The following is a 21,091-nucleotide window of genomic DNA, read 5'->3' as shown; positions in this document are numbered from 1 at the left end:
CTCCCAATTCATCCCAACTTCTCCTTCCCTTGCTATGTCCTCAAGCCTGTACTCTATGCAAACATCTCTATTCCTGTCCTGCACATAGATTCATCAGTATTACTTTTCTAGGAAGACCTAAATAGACATTTCTCCAAAGGAGACATACAGATGGCCAACATGCACACGAAAAAATGCTCAACACCACTTATTAGAGAAATCAAAACTACAGTGAAGTATCAACTCACACCACTCAGAATGGCCATCCTCAAAAACTCTTCAAAAGGTAAATGCTGGAGAGGGTGTGGAGAAGAGGGAGCCCTCTTGCACTGTTGGGGGTCTATAAGTTGACATGGTCACTATGGAGAATAGTTTGGAGATTTCTTAAAAATAAAACAACAACAACAACTAGGGATAAAACTACCATATGACCCAGCAATCCTATGCAGAATAGTCTGGAGATTTCTTAAAAAAAAAAAAAAAAAAAAACAACAACTAGGAATAAAACTACAATATGACCCAGCAATCCCACTACCCTAAGAAAACCATAATTGAAAAAGACACACATACCCCAATGTTCATCGAAGCACTAATTACAATAGCCTTCCCTTGTCTTTAAAATTGGCACAGCAGGCCATTTTGTGGGAGCGAAGTGGTAGCTGGGCTGCTCTTGGATCCCTCCCTGCTTCAGTCTCCCTGTCGGGCTTCCTAGCAGCGGCCTAGTGGAGAAACAAAGATGTCTGAATATATTCGGGTAACCGAAGATGAGAATGACGAGCCCATTGAAATACCATCGAAAGACGATGGGACAGTGCTGCTGTCCACGGTTACAGCCCAGTTTCCAAGGGCATGTGGGCTGCGCTACCGGAATCCAGTGTCTCAGTGTATGAGAGGTGTCTGTCTGGTAGAAGGAATTCTGCACGCCCCCGATGCTGGCTGGGGGAATCTGGTATATGTTGTCAACTATCCCAAAGATAACAAAAGAAAAATGGATGAAACTGATGCTTCATCAGCAGTGAAAGTGAAAAGAGCGGTCCAGAAAACATCTGATTTAATAGTGTTGGGTCTCCCATGGAAAACAACTGAACAGGATCTGAAAGATTACTTCAGTACCTTTGGAGAAGTTCTTATGGTTCAGGTCAAGAAGGATATTAAAACTGGTCATTCAAAAGGGTTTGGCTTTGTTCGCTTCACGGAATATGAAACCCAGGTGAAAGTAATGTCACAACGACATATGATAGATGGACGATGGTGTGACTGTAAACTTCCAAATTCTAAGCAAAGCCCAGATGAGCCTTTGAGAAGCAGAAAGGTGTTTGTTGGGCGTTGTACAGAGGACATGACTGCTGATGAACTGCGGCAGTTCTTTTGCCAGTACGGAGAAGTGGTAGATGTCTTCATCCCCAAACTGTTCAGGGCTTTTGCCTTTGTTACGTTTGCAGATGATCAGGTTGCCCAGTCTTTTTGTGGAGAGGACTTGATCGTTAAAGGAATCAGCGTACATATATCCAATGCTGAACCTAAGCACAATAGCAATAGACAGTTAGAAAGAAGTGGAAGATTTGGTGGTAATCCAGGTGGCTTTGGGAATCCGGGTGGATTTGGAAATAGTCGAAGGGGTGGAGCGGGTTTGGGAAACAATCAGGGTAGTAATATGTGTGGAGGGATGAACTTTGGTGCTTTTAGCATTAACCCAGCAATGATGGCTGCAGCTCAGGCTGCTCTGCAGAGCAGCTGGGGTATGATGGGCATGTCAGCCAGTCAGCAGAACCAGTCTGGCCCATCAGGTAATAACCAAAGCCAAGGCAACATGCAGAGGGAGCCAAATCAGGCTTTTGGTTCTGGAAATAACGCTTACAGTGGTTCTAATTCAGGTGCAGTGATTGGTTGGGGATCGGCATCAAATGCAGGATCAGGCAGTGGTTTTAATGGAGGCTTTGGCTCTAGCATGGATTCTAAGTCTTCTGGCTGGGGAATGTAGATACTGGGTTATGGTTAGTTGGTATACTGGTGGGAATTCAAATTTTTCTAAACTCATGGTAAGTATATTATAAAATAACATATGTAAGAATTTTCAAAATTGGTTTGTTCAGTGTGGAGTATATTCAGCAGTATTTTTGACATTTTTCTTTAGAAAAAGAGGAAGAGCTAAAGGAATTTTATAAGTTTTGTTACATAAAGGGTTGAAATATTGAGTGTTTGAACGTGAACCACTGTTTGCCTGATTGGTAAACCAACACACTACAATTGATATCAAAGGGTTTCTCCTGTAATATTTTATCCCTGGACTTGTCAAGTGAATTCTTTGCATGTTCAAAATGGAAACCATTGGTTAGAACTACATTCTTTTCTCCTTGTTTTAATTTGAACCCCACCATATGGATTTTTTTCCTTAGGAAAATCTCCTCTTTGGAGATCATGGTGTCACAGTGCTTGGTTCTTTTGTTTTTTTTTGTTTTTGTTCTTGTTTTAACACTTGTCTCCCTTCATATACAAAAGTACAATATGAAGCCTTCATTTAATCTCTGCAGTTCATCTCATTTCAAATGTTTATGGAAGAAGCACTTCATTCAAAGTAGTGCTGTAAATATTCTGCCATAGGAATACTTCTGTCTACATGCTTTCTCATTCCAGAACTCGCCATCACGCTGCGCAGGCTGCGTCTTTGACGGTGGGTGTCCCATTTTTATCCGCTACTCTTTATTTCATGGAGTCGTATCAACGCTATGAACGCAAGGCTGTGATATGGAACCAGAAGGCTGTTTGAACTTTTGAAACCTTGTGTGGGATTGATGGTGGTGCCGAGGCATGAGAGGCTAGTATGAGCGAGAAAAGGAGAGAGCGCGTGCAGAGACTTGGTGGTGCATAATGGATATTTTTTAACTTGGCGAGATGTGTCTCTCAATCCTGTGGCTTTGGTGAGAGAGTGTGCAGAGAGCAAGGATAGCAAATAACGTACGAATGTTTTTGCATTCAAAGGACATCCACATCTGTTGGAAGACTTTTAAGTGAGTTTTGTTCTTAGATGACCCACGTTAGCTGAATGTGTTAAGTGAAACGATACTTGTATTTCCCCTACCCCTTTGTCAACTGCTGTGAATGCTGTATGGTGTGTGTTCTCTTCTGTTACTGATCTGTAAGTGTGGTAATGTGAACTGAAGCTGATGGGTTGAGAACATGGACTGAGCTTGTGGTGTGCTTTGCAGGAGTACTTGGAAGCAGAGTTCACCAGTGAGCTCGGGGTGTCTCAAAGCAGGGTGGAAGTTCTCATGTCTGTTAGCTACCCATAAGAATGCTGTTTGCTGCAGTTCTGTGTCCTGTGCTTGGATGCTTTTTATAAGAGTTGTCACTGTTGGAAATTCTTAAATAAAACTGATTTAAATAATAATAAAAAAATAAATAAAATAAAATTGGCACAGCAGTTTGAGCTTTCCTCACATCACATCCCATTGATCTTCTCTTCTGCCCTGGTCTTCCACTCCTAAAGACCCCTGTGACATTGATCCACCCATAATTCAGGATAGTCTTCCTGACTATCAAGAGCCTTAACTGAATTACCCTGCAAAGTCCCTGTTGTCATTAAGGTAACATATTCACAGATTTGAGGGATTAGACATAAGTATCTCTGGGGCTATTATTCTGCCCACCACACTCCAGTAGGGACTCATCTGATCAGCTCATTTATATAAACTCTTCCCTCTCCCCTCTCCTCTGCTCCAGTTGTTTTGGAACCAGCTGCATCAAGGGTGCAGCACTGGAGGGAAGGAAAGAGAAATTAATAGACTGGGGAAGCAGAAGCAGGATACATTAAGGACTTGACTCCATTTCAGAAATCACTAGTCCCTAAGTGAAGTCAGGCTGGCTAACTCATTTCATTGAGCAGGATATTGGAAGTCTGGGTCATAGTAGCTGGGTGCACTGAGGCATGCAGTCATGCTTTGGAGGCAGGAAGCCCTGACAATGTGAATTTAAGAAGAGAGTTAAGAAATTCAAACTCTTTTATATAGTTGTAATATTAGAGCTGGCAAGCCACGTGTTGGAGCCCAGATCAATGGGAAGAATCAATGGCCTCTGGCCAAGAAATGGCAGGGATTTCTACTTTCTCATCAGCCTTTGCTTTGTAAGATTCTTTCTTGAGCCCATGTTAGGGCAGTGCAACTTAGGGATCTAAGAAGTATGGAAGATAGATGAGGGATGAGGGAGTTCCCAAAATATATAGAAACTTTTTTTAAAAAAGCTTTTTCAAAATTTGAGATCGCACAGTATAAAGGGAAATAAAACATATGTAACAAAATTATGTCTTAAGGTCAAGCTTTATCAAAAGTCACCTGGATGAGTTAGTTCCTCTCTCTGGACCTTAATCTCTTGTTTAAAGAATGAAGATCCGTTCTGTGTTCCTTTTTTCACTCTGCAGTTCTGTGATTGCAGTGTTCTTGGCAAAAATTGTGTTCTTCTCAGCTTAGTAGCAGAAATTGTCTTTTCCTGCTCTATCAACTTCACTTCTGTTGGTGCCCCTGCATGTGCTGGGACTTCTCAAGTGTCAGTAGAGCCACTGTGATATGGTGATTGACAAGAGCTATCTTGTGCTGGCTCAGAGAGTTCTCTTCCAACTCCATGTAAGTTCACACTGGTAGCTCCATTCTGCCACTGTGGCAGTATTTACACTGCAGAAATTGGCAAACTCTACAAATCAGAGAATCTGCCTGCCGCTGTCAGAGCTAATTTACTGGTACCCACCAGGTGGATGGCACTACTCCTTTTCCTGCTTCCAATACTAAGAAGCAGAACAGCAGTGGTAAGAGCACATGCTGTAAAGAATACTGTCCAGCTTTCAAATCTAGATTTGCCATTTTCAACAACCTGTGCCACCTTGGACCTCGTTTAATAGGCCTTCATCTTTAACGAGGTTGCTATCAAAATCAAAGGAGACAATGCCAATAAATACTTCGCTCCTAACTTGGTACATGTGCTTGCATGCTCAGTTGCTTCAGTCATATCCAACTGTTTGGGACCCCATGGACCATAGCCTGCCAGGCTCCTCTGTCCATGGAATTTTCCAGGCAAGAATACTGGAGTGAGTTGCCATTTCCTCCGCCAGGGGATTTTCTTGACCCAGGGATCAAATCCAGGTCTTCTGTGTCTCTCGCATTGCAGGCAGATTCTTTACCACGGAGCCGCTGGGGAAGCCCAACCTGGCACATGGTAATCTCTCAATAAATTCGTTATTATTGTTCTGTTATTATCAGTGTCACTGCTTAGGAGTTTTACCAAAACCATTCTGAGTGAATAAGAGAAAATGCCTCTCTACTTTTTGTATTTTGGATATAGGTAGGGAGGGATTGATGCAAAAGTCTTGTGCGCTAGTAAAATAATTTTCAGAGTATTCGATGAAACCTCAGTCTCTCTATTCTGTGTTTATTTCTTCCTCAGATGACAGAATACAAATCACAGTCTTGTGAACTGGATTGGGAGGTAGTCTTAAGAGGGATTGATCATGTTATTTTCAGAATCACCCTTTCTCTCCAACTTCTAAGGCTTTCTTATAGACTAGGCTTATCTGTTTTACTTTCTTTTCCCTAAAGCCTCCCCAGACCCTTCAAGAAAATAGACATCTGATCAGACTGACTCATCAAGTGTCGCACTTGGAGATCCTGACACCAATTCTGGGAACCCAAGCCTGTAAATCAATAAAAAGATCTCTGTTACCAAGTGGCATCCAGGAGTGCTCCATCCTCTCAAGAATTAAACAAATTTAAATTGTATCTCAATTGCCCTAAGTTCTATACAAAGGAGCACCTTCTCCTAATGAAGTGTAAAATGGGAATTCTTAAGGGAAGTAGATCATTCTTCTCAAGGGTAACTTTAAAGTCAGAAACAAATTCTTGCTTTGCAGGTTAGTGATGTTGGGGGATAGCCAATAGAAGGCATGAGTGCTTAATCTTCCCATGGGTGCCCATGGTAGACACACATAATTGATCACAACCCTCCTTTTCTCTGAGCTTGTAAGTCTGAGTCTTCAAAATGCCTCCCAATGCAGTACTCTAGGCATCCATCATCAATCAATCAGAGTGGCACCTGATATTAAAATATATTTCCCATCCCAAGTTTAAATGAAGTGAGGGGATGGACAAAATGCTGAGGTTCTTTCTAATTCTGGAATTCCATAACATTCAAAGAAAACACTGGTGTAGAATTGAATCCTCAAGCTACTATTGCCAGATCTGTATAAATATCACAGTTAATTTATGAAATACACTCACTTGCAGTGTCTACTAAAGATAGTTTGCCTTGCCCAATAGGTTTTCTGGTTTTCTCTATCATGGATTCATCATTGGTCACATACCTTCTGCTGATCAAATATTGTTGATGGTGACATTGATGGCAACTGTAACTACTATTGTTAATAATAATGATGATAATAGGTTTTCCTATATTTCCTAATAAAAATAAAAGATAATGAGGCAGCTTGGTAAAGTATTATACAACATGCCTCTGACCTCCCTCTTCCTGACCTACAGAAAGCACCTAGCCCTTCGCTGGTGCATGAATATCTTCTCTACCCCTTTTCCCTCCCAGTCTTCATTTGCATTTTCAATTGGCATTTCAGTTTAAATGTGTTAATCAGGGTGGATAAGTGTCAATTCTTGAGCTGAGGTCTGTCAATTCAGCTCTGAGAAAATAACATTGGTCCTTGTTACCAGCAGGTAAGTGCACATAAAAAAGATGTGAAGAACAGACTTTTGGACTATGTGGGAGAAGACAAGGGTGGGAAGATATGAGAGAATAGCATTGAAACACGTATATTACCATATGTAAAACAGATGACCAGTGCATGAAGCAGGGTTCAAATCTGGTGCTCTGGGACAACCCAGAGGGATAGACTGGAGAGGGAGGTGGGAGGAGGGTTCAGGATGGTGGAACACATGACCACCTGTGGCTGATTCATGTCGATGTATGGCAAAAACCACCACAATATTGTAAAGTAATTAGCCTCCAATTAAAATAAATAAACTGATTAAAAAAAACAAGTACCAACAGTTCCCTACATTTGTACTGACCCATCTTTGTTAGATACTTTATTTGCTCTGTTGGACTTTCGGCTTTAGCTCATGATCATTCTTGGATTTAGAGACAAATAAACTTTTTATTTTACTGATGACAAACTAAAACCCAAGATGAGACAGTGACTGTCCAGGTCTGCAAAGCAGCTGGCATCAGGGCACGACTACAACCCAGCTCTCGGAGCTGCCACTCAGTCTAACTTTGGACCAAATCTTTTTGCTTCATATCATCTAGCTAGCCAGTTAGAAGCAATCTATGTGTGGGTTGAACAGGAAGATGTTCTCATTAAATCAGATCTTATTCTCAATTACAAACTGAATTTAAAGTCACTGTGTGTCGACACAAAATTTTCAGACTATGTGGGTCAGGACGCTCACTGAGGAATACATTCACAACTATACATGGGCAAATACACATCTGTGTTTGCATTGCCTCCCACACATGAATACCCAGCACAGCACACACTTGTTAATTTAATTTATTTATAAACATAACCTGCCAAATGTTGAGATGATGGATGATTTGGGGCTTTAATAAATCCACCATTGAATGAGCCCAAGAAATTGTCTGGTGTCAGCTTTTCACTAAATGCAATTAGTCATGTGGAAATATTACAGACATAAAAATAATCTTCAGCTGAATTTCATAAATTTGGTAGAGTACACAGAATGTAGGCAGGCTACTTGTTTAGAAAGAGAAAAAAGAAAGGTGGAGGAAGGAAAGAGAGAACAAAGAAAGAAAGAGGAAGAGGATGGGGAAGAGGGAGGAAGAGGTGAGATAGAAGTATTAACAAAAGAGAAAGAAATTCCACTTGCCCTCAAGACTGCACTGAAGTTATTCCTCCTTGTGTGAACAGTAGGAGTGCCATTCTTTGCCTATTCTTTGCTCAGTACATATCGGTAACGCGGATGGAATGACAGCCCCTTGTTTTGATGCCCTCACTGCCTCGCTTTTACGCTGCTTCATTTTCCCTGCAATCATCTGAGAGGGAGCCAGGCAGCCTCCCCAAAGAGGCAAAGCCAATAGCAAATGCAGTTAGTTTAGAAGTTTGCTCTGCCCTCCATGAGAAAACTGCACACACCACTAGAAATTACCCTGCTAGTCTCAGATTTTCCTGTCTCCCATGTCTTCTTCTCCAGCATCTCTCATCCTCTGGACATTAGACTGTAGGCCCTGAAAAGAAGCAGCCCTGGGAGAAATGATCTCCTGATGGGTTATTTTCCCCCTGTGCTTGTCCCTTCCTCATGCATTTGGCTGTGAGTTTCTTAAAGATACAAGTTGTTTCTTACAGATTCCCAGGTCACCAGTGGCTAATTCATGACTTGGCTGCATCTAAACTAAAGTGATTAGAACTTTTGCTTCACTGTGTGTTGTTTATTTTCACTGCTTAGTCCTGTGATATAAATATGCCTGGGAGACATGGCATAGGGTTCCAGCTGTTCCACCATCTGCTCACTCTATCAGCAAGGCCACGTTAAGTTGCCTAACCTCTCTGTGCCTCAGTTTTCCAATCTGTAAATGGGGATGATAGTACTTATATGGTTGTTGTTGAGAATCAGCTGAGCTGTTAAATGTAGTTGCCATTTCCCGGTGAACTGCACCTGGAAGACGGTAGCTACTGTGTAAGAATCAGCTATTATTTTTCTTAGATCTCATTCTGTATAATTGTGAAATGGGAAAAGCAAACAACCTTCACATTTCCCATTTGCATGATATTTAGCATTTCATAACAAAGGTTGTACCTGAAACAGGGGCCCCATATAGTGGCTTGGGGAGATGATACCACTCATATTTTTGAGTCTAGCAGTGGAAATTAGTATAATGGAAGAGAATTTGCCAGGAACAACTTCATTGCCATCAGGAAGGAAACAGAGCGATGACCTCAGATTCTAAGTCACTGACTATGGGGGAAGAAATCTCAACAGCGATAAACAGAAATTGGTGCATATACTGTGCTTTGAGGAGCAGGTCCTGCAGTGAAGCTGGGGCTGGCTTTTAAACTTAATTATGCACATGTTTCTCCAGCAAGAGTTTATTGAATCATATGGTGTGAACCATAAACAAACACTAAAAACCTGCCTGGGTTGACGGCTACAAGCTACAAAATGATCTTTAAAGATCAAATATTTATTCCAAAATCCCAGGAGCCAATCACTCCGCATTAAAGTCAAAAGCAAGTGATCCATTCTTCCCCAACAGTGGCTTATTAATCTTCTCCCTGATTGGAATACACACAAATAGCCATCCCCCTCTCACCACTCCACACGGAGGAGTCAATTTGGGTGACGCACACCAAATGCATACTCTACAGGATTTAGTAGGCTGCCTTGCCAGTGAATTATTTCTGCAGAGCTTGACATGAATCAACCTCAGGATGCACCATTCGGGGGATGTAAATGTCTGTCTGGGTTCCCCAGTAGTTTTCTGGATTCCTTCCAGGAGGAATTCATTAGGCTTGGGACCTGGAAACACTCTGAAGGGTGTAGTAAGCCATCCTCTGCTTACTACAAACCACCTCCTGATTACCTGCTCAACCCAGGACTTCTCCTCATCACCCAAGGAAGAGAGGCTCTACTCTGGTCCCCACCTGCTGCCCAAAGCTGCTGCCTCGTTTCTAATTTCCATTCCCTTTGGGAGCTGAAATGCAAGCTGGTATCACCATGGGAGCTTTGCTGCAGTTCTGGGTTACTCCTTAGAAAAAAAATTTTTTTAATTTTTTCTTTGAATTCATAAGACAAAGTTCACAACTCTGCCTGTGGCTAGTGACTTGGTCTCGGTGATTTCACAATAGTTATATATGTATGTGCGTATACTTGGTGAAGCGTAAGTATAAATATCTCTGTTATGGTCCACTGGAGGAAAGCCGCCCTCCTGAGGGGAGCTTAGGCTCTCTCCAAATGACCACCCAGCTTGCTCATCTGCTGCAACCCCACAAGTTCAATCACACCTCCCGGATAATAAAAGTCTGATAGAGATCCATACGTGTTGAGATGCTGATTCAACCTAAATGTTTTGTTTGCAAAAGCAAGCAAACGCTCCTTGGAAAATTCTGCTGACACATTTAGGTTTTGAGGAGCTTGTCTGTGATGGCTTTGAAGCACAAACAGGGGTACAATGGATGCTTCCTGTGTACACAACAAAGGAAAAAATTATCATCACTGTTATTAAGACCATCACTTTCTCTATCTTAATCCTAGCTTGTTTTGTCTATTTAATAAGAATGTGTGCTCCTTAAATAGATATGACCAGCTGAGCTCCCAGGACTACAGGTATTAGGAAGATAGATTTTGTTTATTTTGCAGTTTTTTTTAAAAAAGAAGCCAGTGCATGCAGGCAGGCTCAGTTGTGTCCAGCTCTTTGCAGTTCCATAGACTATGGCCCACCAGGCTCCTCTGTCCTTGGAATTCTCTAGGTAAGAATACTGGAGTGGGTTGCCACGCCCTCCTCCAAGGGATCTTCTAGACACAGGGATCAAACCCATGTCTCTTGTGTCTTCTGGATTGGCAGGTGGATTCTTTACCACTGAATCACCTAGGAAGCCTCATAGCAGCCAATATTTCAATTAAAAAATAATAATGAATTTTTCTACTAAAAAGAAATAATAAGATTAGGTCTCCCAGGGTCCACACTGCTATGTAGAATACTCTCTCGGCAGTTCCCTTAGTTGGATATCATTTCCAGTGTACCATACTCCCCACTGTTCCTAGTTATCAGTTATCTGCAGATACTAAGGCCCAGCCCTTTCCAGTCTTTAGTACTTTCCACATGTTAGTACCTTCCATGTAGTCAGGTACATACGTGCATGGCCCCTGGACCTGACTGGTGTGATGGTGTGGCTAGAGTGAGGTCACCCTGTTTGAGGAGAGCATCAGCTCCAGAGGCTTCTGTCATCACATCCAGTTCTGCCACAGAAGGGCAGCTGTTCCCAGATGTAGAAGTTATTTGCAGTAAGTTCCCTACATATGGGAGCTTCCCAGGTGGTGCTAGTGGTAAAGACCTCACCAACCAATGCAGGAGATGTAAGAGATTCAGGTTTGATCCCTGGGTTGAGAAGATCCCCTGGAGGAGGAAATGGCAGCCCACTCCAGCATTCTTGCCTGGGAAATCCTACAGAGGAGCCTGGTGGGCTACAGTCCATGAGATCACAGAGTCAGACACAGCTGAAGCAACTTAGCACACACGCACACGCCCCTACATATAAACGGGTTCTATTCCAAAAGCCCATTCACAAGTCCAATTTGTTCATAAGTCCAACAGAATTAGCCCAGGGACCTAGCTTTTACAGATAATGCCAGACATGTGAACTAACTTACACGATTGAACATGCAAACGCAGATTCACATCTCTGATAATTCACCGGTAGGTCTGTATGTAGGGGACTTATTGTACTTTCTAGGTTGTTGCTGAGGCTTGGTGGGGACTACATTGGCTCTCCTATCTCTGTAGCAGGGTCAGCCAAGAGAGACCTGGGGCCTAAGTTGCTGCTGGACTCAGTGGCCACCTTGACTTCCACAATTCCTCTGAACCAGACAACCAAAATCAACTGGATAATATCCAGATCCAAGAGCCAGAATAAGAAGATGGGGACAAATATCCACTTCCACAGGGTTCCTCCTCTAGAGAGATCTAGACACTGCCAGCAAACCCTAGCAGAGGAAGTCCTACATGGGCTGAGTGGGCACCAGAGTGTAAAAATATTTATATGAGTTTGTTGCAAAGCGAGAATGTCAAGGATTTCTGATGCCAAGAGCAGGAATGGCACAGCGCTTCTCCGCGGATGGTGCCAAGTTCTTTCCAAACACTGATTGGCATCTGCAGGGTCTTTGGTGGTTCTGTAACTGACCATGCTTCTCTGGGTTCTTACACCGGAAGAGTTCTCTTTACACACAAGGTATAATTACACCCCATCCTAATTCCTGAACACCCAAGATCCAGTTACCTTAGATGTAACTGTTCTTGCCCCTCCCTACATGGATATGACAATATTTTATAAAATATCCTCATGGTAATACCATGTTTAACCTACTAGTCACTCCCGTTCCAGCCTCCATTTGTAGACAAGCTCTCTTATCTACGTGTATGTTGTTTATTTTCACTGCTTGGTCCTGTGATACATATTTGCCTGGGAGACATGGCATAGTGTTGCAGCTCTTCCACCATCTACTCACTCTATAAATAAACAAGGCCACTTTATGTCGCCTAACTTCACTGAGTTTCAGTTTTCCAGTCTGTAGACAGGTATGATAGTACTTACATGGTTGTTGGTGAGGACTAGCTGAGCTGTTAAATGTAAAACACTTTGAATAGTACCTGGAAACTGGTAACTACTGTGTAAGAATCAGCCATTATTTTCTTTAGATCTCATTCTGCGTGACTATGAAATAGGAAAAGTAAGCAACCTTCACATTTCCCATTTGTATGATACTTAACATTTCATAAAAAAGGCTGTATCTGAAACAGGGGCCCCATTTAGTAGGGGAGATGCTGCTGCTCGTATTTTTGAGTCTAGCCCTGAAAATCATCAAGCTGCCTAATAGCAGACCAAAGTCCCATGTCTTTGCTCTGGTTCTGGAGAGCCTAAGTTAAGGCTCCTAAGGTTCTTGTCCACCACTCTTCATTTGGAAGTGAAGGACACTGGAGTTGATGAACAGGATTCTAATGAAACATATGTAGCGCCAAACCTTCTACTACAAACAACTCAATTTTGTTCACTGCATTCTTTACAAAAACACACCTTCTTTGGTTGCCACCTTCTCATATTTTATGCCATCATTTATGTCCTGGAAGACTGTCGGTGGGGCTTCCCTGACGGCTCACTAGGTAAAGAAGTCACTCGCATTGCAGGAGACACAGGTTTGATTCCTGGGTGAGGAAGATCTCCTGCAGATTTTCAATAGCTGAAGGATATGAGTGCTATTCAGAAAACCCAGCAGAATACCAATTCTTGTGGCTCGAGAACAAGAGGAGGTGGACCTTGACTGATTGCAGTCCCTATGGAAGAACACCTGGAGGACACCCTCAGACAGTGGGCAGGGGCTGGTAGACAAGCCCTGTCAGCTTGGCACCATCCATGGAGAAGTGCTGTGCCATTCCTGCCAACCAGACAGGTCAGACCTTCAGACACATAACAGAACTCTCTACAGGATGCTGATATTCAAGATCCTCTGAAATGATGGCACCTGGCTCTGGTCTCCCTTGGGCTCATCTCCACTCCACAGTTCACAGGGTGCTGCTCTCTGGCCAACACCTGGGTAATCTGAATACAAGGTGGAAGAGATGATGGATTCCCCAGCAGCAGAAAGCCAGCTCTATCCACTGGCTTTCCTGGAAACCAGACAAGCCAGAACCAATGTTTTGGAAATCTATCTCACGCACTCACAATGTGCCAGAGCATGTTAGCATTTTCCATTAAGTAAACCTGGGAAAGTCTGACCCTCCTCTGTGAGCTGTAGGAGAAAACAGAGTCAGAGACACCACAAGTTTCTCATCATGATCAATCGCAGCTATGTTCACACCATCCAGGAAGTTTCTCCAGAATTCACATTCCAACCTTTATTATTTTTTTAAAATTATTTGTTTATGTATTTATTTTATTTTTGGTTGCACTGGGTCTTCATTGCTGCACATGGGCCTTCTCTATTTGCAGCAAGTGGGGGTTAGTCTTCATTGCGGTGCTGCAACATTTCATTGCGGTGGCTTCTCTTGTTGTGGAGCATGGGCTGTGGGGCACACAGGCTTCAGTAGTTGCAGCACGTGGGCTCAGCTGTGGCCCACTCACTGGCTTAGTTGCTCTGCAGCATGTGGAATCTTCCCAGACCAGGACTGAACACATGTCCTCTGTATTGGCAGGCAGATTCTTATCCACTGTACCACCTCTACTTTAAAACACCAGACTTTCACCTGGTTTCCCCATTCCACTCTGGCCTGGCTTTGACAAAGCCCATCCCAGGCCAGGGCCAGCATGCTCAGGCCCTCATTCATCTGAGATAAGGGATTAAAGATGAAAGAAATATGTATTTTCCAGCTCAGTCTTGGTTGCTCATGGTAATGGAAGTCTCTCTTTGTCCCCCATGCCCTAACAAGTACTCTCGCCTTCCTCCATGACATGTTTTGTTAATCAAAGCCACTTTCATTGTGTTTTGAGTGTCCTCTGAGCTCCTGCCCACTGTCTGGCTGAGGTGCTAAAGGAATGAAGAAATGCCCCAATAGCAGCCGCAGACGGAAGCAGCCACTGCCTTGAGGAGGATAGATAATCCACAAATTGGATAGTCAGCCAATGAATACATACACATTGATTATGTTCATTTAACTACCAGTATCAACTGCCTATGGGGAGGATGAACTAGTGGAAAAAAAAATTGATGAGCTGGTTAATGTGGCTTATTGGCGAGACAATTTTAACGTCATGTGGCTTTAAGAGTCCTGTTTAAAAAAAAATTAATGTGGAGATTGCATTTTAATGGGTCTGAATCCATAAGCAGTGGGTTGCAAATATGTGTCTCTAGGGGCAGTTCCTGCATTAGGCTCTTTGCTCTGAGATCCTCTGGGGGAAGAGGGTAACGCATCATATTGAACCTTTGTTAAGTGCCAGTGGTGCTGCGTACAGAATGCAGAGTGCAGGCAGGTGGGAGATATGAATTGCAGTATGGTGGCTCTCAGCTGCTGAGCAGGTAACAGTGGGATGACCTAGTGCAGGGGAGATGTGATGCGGCCAAAACAAGGGTTGATGACTGAGTTGGGCAGTGAATGGGACTTGATGCTCAAAGTGATGGAAAGGGGAAATCAAATCCTAATGGACTTAGAAGAGACTTAGATGATGTTAGGTGGTATCAAGAGAAGAAGAGAGTGAGAAAGAGAGAGGAAGAGAAGAAGAAGAAGAAATAGGAAATTATCTAGTCTCATTTATTTCTCTATCAGTAAAATTCACCCTGACCTGTACTTCCTTGTTCATATCACTTTTACCAAAGGATTTGACTCTAAACCTTACTCAAGTCATTCAAGAAATCTTTACTGGACCATTGCAACTTGCAAGGATTTCTCATATTGATTATTTCCTTGGATGATATTTCATGGGTCATTGTAACAGTATTTTGTTCTTGTGGTAAATGTTATTTAATTTTTGCAAATATTTCATAAGCTCCTTGAGGGAAGATTTTGTCATTTACTTATCTCTGCATTCCCCACAGCTCCTGGTAACATGTTGGAACGTAGAAGGTACAAAGTTGACGGTTATGAGCTATACTTAATGTGAAAGTGGAAGTCTTATTAAAGTTAACGATCCTCCCACATCCCCCCAAGGCTGAGGCTCTCTGGTGTTCTTGACAAATACCTAGGATGGCTGATTCTGACCTACATTCCTCTCTTAGTTTCTTTGCCATGGTGTCTTCTCTCTAGAATCCTCCTTTTCCTCTCCTTGATTTCCAAGTTCCAGCCCTAGAAAGAGCGAGTCCATGGCAAGAGACCTTCCCACACTGCCACAATAATCTTCAAACAAGCATGCTCCCAGCCACAAAGTTTGTCTTTGGGAGCCCGGGGATTCTCTTCTCACCCAACCAAAGTTCTCAACATTCCATAAAAATCACTGCACCAGCTTTCCCTGGGTCAGACTCTGTTTTCTGGTTTCCTTATTTCTGAGCTATATTCTTGAATCTTCAGTCCCCTCTTCACATGATTCTCAAATTACCAAATTACCAATTGGAAGCCCTGCCTGGCTTTGGTCCTTAGGACTCCACTTGTTACTTGGGTCAGCCCCTTTGGCTCTTTGACTGCATCTTGAGAGCAAGTGAGCCTGGTCTTTGTGCCAGATCCTGTTTGCCAGACACCCTGCTTGTCAAAGAGGGAGCACAGAAGAAGGCTTTTCTTTAAGTGACCCATATGAGTAAGAAAAACCAAGCCATGTTTCCACCTGATCATCCTGTCTCTACATGGAGGCACCAAGAAGTGAAATGCTAGTAAACAGAAGCTTATTTTATTGCTATCATTTGGAAGATCCATGTGTTTCCAGAAAAGTAGAAAACTCTCAGTCTCGTTTTTACCCCCAGTGTTCCATTTAAACCCTGAGCTCCTTTACACTTGGCTTAAAAGCAATCTATTCAATGCTATAGAGCTTTTAACTCTTCAAAGTTTTTATATCTTTAATCTCATTTCATCCTTACAATGTCCCTGTGAGGTAGGTAGGGCAGGCATTATTAAACCCATTTGAATAATGAGCAAAAAGAGCCCAAGAAGATGAAGTGTCTTGCTCCACATCCTCTGAGAAGAGATCCTTGTTTCCTAACTCCTGAGTCAGTGGCTTTCTTTTTCTTTCTTTTTTTGGATCATTCCAGGAATCTTAAGTGACTTGGACATTCTCTTTTCAAACTCTCATGTGTCCTGGCTCAGGTTGGACAGGAAGGAGAAGGAAGAGTGTGGGAGATGGACTGTGGGGGGAGATGCAGGAGAAAGAAGGTCCAGAAGGGGAAAATGCTTACATGACTTGCATATCAATAGCTACTCATTAGCGAGGGAGAGGTCAGGGCACTTGCCGATAATGATGTGTGCATTATGGTACTTAATGGAAGTGGTGCTGTATCTGCCCCATCAAAAACTAATCTGCCCAAGAGATACCCAGGCCCAGCACAGCAAGAATGAAATTCCCCCTGGGGCCAGCTTCTGGAACTGAATCTGAAGCCATTAGTATCAGAAGCCCCGGGGAATGCAGCTAGCATGTGCTGCTGATTCAGACAGTGTAGACTCCAGCCATTAGTAGGGCCAGGCTGAGGACCAGAGAAGCAGCTCTGGAGACGGGATGTTCAGTTAGACTCATCCAGGCTGCCCACAGGTATGGGCTGTGGAAAGGGAATAGAGGACCCTCTCTGCCCTAGTTCCATGAGGTCTTGGCATAAAAGCTCTGCTAGTTCTCTAAAGGGCAACCAAGCATTTTGTTCCTCTCCCAACTCTATCCTAAGCATAACTATGCCCAGGTCTTACCCAGGGCATCGTGAATGTGTGTCTTTCTAGTTCATATCTGGCTTTCTCTTAAGTTCAAGGTGGGTGAGTTGGTCCCTCAACCTTGCAGAGCTACCAACAACCTCGCCTCTAGGAGCCACCGCTGACATAGAGCAGGAAGGCTGCCCTGTGAGTACTGGGTGCTTGGGGGCTAAACCTATCTCTGCATTAGCCAGTTTCATGACTCTGGCTAAGGCTCTGACCCTTTGCATGTAACTGTTTTATCTGAAGATGGGGTATCAATAGCTGCTCACCAGGCGGCTGTCAGGCCTTAATTTCATTTGAGAAGAGAGGGGACAAGGGATGCTATAAAAGTATAAAGAATTCTAGAGGCAAAATATTGTTCTTCTATAGATGAGAGGACTTCCTTCCCACCCCCCGCTCCCTCCCCCAACCGCTGCCAAAGGAGGCACTGCCAGCTGGTATCCCAAGACACTTTCAGATAAACACCTGACATAGATTATCTCTTGGGGTCCTGCTAGTTCAGACAGAGCATGGGCCCTAGTCACTGAAAGAGTCAAGGATGGAGAGAAGTCACTCATGTTCTGTCCAGAGATCTCATGGACCATTCCTGACCCAATGATCTATTCAGTTCAGTTCAGTTCAGTCGCCCAGTCGTGTCCGACTCTTTGCGACCCTATGAATTGCAGCTCGCCAGGCCTCCCTGTCCATCACCAACTCCCGGAGTTCACTCAGAGTTGCGCCCATCCAGTCAGTGATGCCATCCAGCCATCTCATCCTCTGTTGTCCCCTTCTCCTCCTGCCCCCAATCCCTCCCAGCATCAGGGTCTTTTCCAATGAGTCAACTCTTCACATGAGGTGGCCAAAGTACTGGAGTTTCAGCTTTAGCATCATTCCTTCCAAAGAAATCCCAGGGCTGATCTCCTTCAGAATGGACTGGTTGGATCTCCTTGCAGTCCAAGGGACTCTCAAGAGTCTTCTCCAACACCACAGTTCAAAAGCATCAATTCTCTGGCACTCAGCCTTCTTCACAGTCCAACTCTCACATCCATACATGATTACTGGAAAAATCACAGCCTTGACTAGACGGACCTTAGTTGGCAAAGTAAGTCTCTCTGCTTTTGAATATACTATCTAGGTTGATGACAGCTTTTCTTCCAAGGAGTAAGCGTCTTTTAATTTCATGGCTGCAGTCACCATCTGCAGTGATTTTGGAGCCCCCCAAAATAAAGTCTGCCACTGTTTCCACTGTTTCCCCATCTATTTCCCATGAAGTGATGGGACCAGATGTCATGATCTTCGTTTTCTGAATGTTGAGCTTTAAGCCAACTTTTTCACTCTCCTCTTTCACTTTCATCAAGAGGCTTTTTAGTTCCTCTTCACTTTCTGCCACCTTTTCCTCTGGTGTTGCCCCTCCTGTGGTAATAGATTAACAGGTGGCAGCTGTCACATAGAAAAGACAGCATGTCTTTTCCAAAGGTCTATCCCTCCCTTATCCATGTATTTGGAGGGTCCAGAGCTAGTTGGGGTTGGAAAGTCTTGGATCCTCCAGCTTTATAGAAGAAGGAAACATAGTCCAGAGAGAAGATGTTGCATTCAGAGCCAGTTAGGGATGGATGCCAGAGTAGAACCTCACTCCTTCAAAGTCAAGAGCTCCTCATATGGAATCAAGTGATGGATCATACTACCTCTTGATCCAGCTGAATCTCTGAACCAATCCTATGTCATGAAATATCTTAACTCTAACCCTTATACCTTCAATCTACTTATTGTGTTATACAAGTAAGTCTAGATTTGTGCCAATCCATATGGTAGCCATTGGTTACATGTGGCTAGGGCTTCCATCTATGGGGTCACACAGAGTCAGACACGACTTAAGTGACTTAGCAGCAGCAGCAGCAGCAGTCAATCAAAATGAATTAAATTAAAATTAAAATTTTCAGTCACACTAATGACATTAGAAATGCTTAATAGCCATGTAGGGCCGATGGCTACCATACTGGACAATGTATATAGAACATTTCCGCCACTGAAGAACGTTCTGTTGTACAACACTGGTGGGGGGCTGGGGATTGGTTCTCTCATTTTACAGATGGGAAAACTAGGGCCTGGAGGAGGGGAAGGGTAGCACCTTGCCTCAATCCTGCAATCAATGACAAGAGAGACTCTACTTTTTTCACATCAAATATCAAGTCTTTGGCAATAAAATATAATGATTGTTTCCCATCTGATAGTCCCCAGAAGTGGAGGCCTCTCAAATTTCTACAAGGAGTGGTCTCAAGAAAACAACCTGATTGGAATGAGGTTTCTGATGCTGCATTTTCATATTAGTTTAGATAAGATTGAGAAAACGCTGACTGTCCATAACAAAGATTGAAGGCGAATAAATGAAGACGTGTGTCAGGGGTGAATATAGACACACTTCAGGCCATCCCCCCTCATAAGCTGCCTTTCCGCAGCATTTCTGTAAAATAAGCTCACTCCTCTTCCTCCCAAATAAACAAATAAAACTTTGCTTAATATACTCGAAATATCCTTAACTTGTTTGGTGGAGGTTATCTGACTTTGACAGTACTGACAATAGCTAATAAACATTGCATTGTTATTAATATGCTAGAAAAGTAGTGTTTAAAAAGGCAAGGTAAAAACCCAGATTTACAATAATGGTCAGACTATATCTGTGTTGTTCTGTGAGGCATTTTAGGACTAGAGATAAACAAATGTATATTATAAGGTATATAGTGAAGTCTGATATGAGAGATTGAGAATGTTTAACTTACAGAAAAGAAGACTCAGACAGAATACACACACACACACACACACACACACACACACTTATTTCTAAATGTTTGAAGAGTTGTTGAGTAGAAAAAATTATACTTGATACAAGTTTGTCTGTTTGGCTTATTCCCATCATTGTTATTATTACTTCATATTAAAATCTCATTTTCTTTAAAACAGCACTTAAAAAGTTCACTGGGAACTTCATATTAAAGGGAGTCTGCTGTCAGAAATAAGATGGCATTCGATAAAGATATTGTGAAAAGGTCTACAGCATGAAATGGACAAGGCTGAGGTTATTCTTTTCGCATTCATCAGGATAGGTTGTGCTATTGTTTGTTTCCATTTTTCCTCTGTCCTAAGGATTTTAGAGGTGTGAAGAGGTTTCAGAGAAGAAACAAAGGAGCTACGGTTGTGCTGCCTTTCAGGGCGAGCTTGGATGAGTTGCAGCCAAGCTGGATACACTACAGGCAAATCCTCCCCCCACCCACTCACTCACTGCCCAGAGTCCTCGTCCCTCTCCACATCTGTCCTCCATGCCTGGAGTGACATGATTGCTGTTTTTCCCCAGCATTTGTGCAAATAAATTAAATGGTAACAATTTTATTTTTTCCCCACAAAGAAAGAAATGACAACACAATTTAAAAGCTGGCAGGCTGTTAAAAAAGGGCCCATATGGCCTCAGACAAACGGAGCCAAGACAGGGCCCCTTGGCTGGGCTTGCAAGTCTCCGTGGAGAGGGGACCTTACCCTGATGACAATGGCATTTGGGAGTTAAATTGACTTAGGCACATCCCAAGAACAGAGTCTGGTCCCACAGGTTCATACTGGAGGCAGCGTAGGATGAAAAGCGGAAGTGTTAGTTGCTCAGTCGTGTCTGACTCTGTGTTCCCGTGGACTGTATAGCCTGCCAGGTTCCTCCACCCATGGAATTTTACAGGCACAAATACTGGAAAATTGTCATTTCCTTCTCCAGGGGGTCTTCCCCACCCAGGGATCGAACCCTGGGTCTCCCACATTGCAGGCAGTTTCTTTACCATCTGAGCCACCAGGGAAGCCTGAGGGAACATCAAAAACAGCACATCCTAGAGGAGACAGGCCCTAGAAGCAGCTCAGATGAGGGACACCTACAAGCTCACAGTGCGCAGCAGCTGTGTTGTGGCTACTGCCAAGCTTCCCTTTTACTCTGGAAGCGACAGCTTGTCTCCAGACACAATCTGAGATAAATAAATGGTGGAAGTGATGTAGAGGTTTGAGTTCGATTTCTAAATTTTTGCTAAGTCTTTAGCAAAAGTCAAGGAAATCAAGAAAGATGGGACTG

At 43.2% G+C, this 21,091-nt stretch overlaps 1 pseudogene; it reads left to right on the top strand.

The window, feature by feature from the left end:
* Nucleotides 1-621: 621 nt before the first annotated feature.
* LOC138432618 (TAR DNA-binding protein 43 pseudogene) lies at nt 622-2,320 on the top strand (annotated as a pseudogene).
* Nucleotides 2,321-21,091: the final 18,771 nt, after the last annotated feature.

Source organism: Ovis canadensis, chromosome 2, assembly GCF_042477335.2.
Source record: "Ovis canadensis isolate MfBH-ARS-UI-01 breed Bighorn chromosome 2, ARS-UI_OviCan_v2, whole genome shotgun sequence".
NCBI lineage: Eukaryota > Metazoa > Chordata > Mammalia > Artiodactyla > Bovidae > Ovis > Ovis canadensis.
Note: the sequence above shows the minus strand (reverse complement) of the source record. Positions and strands in the feature narration are given on the sequence as shown.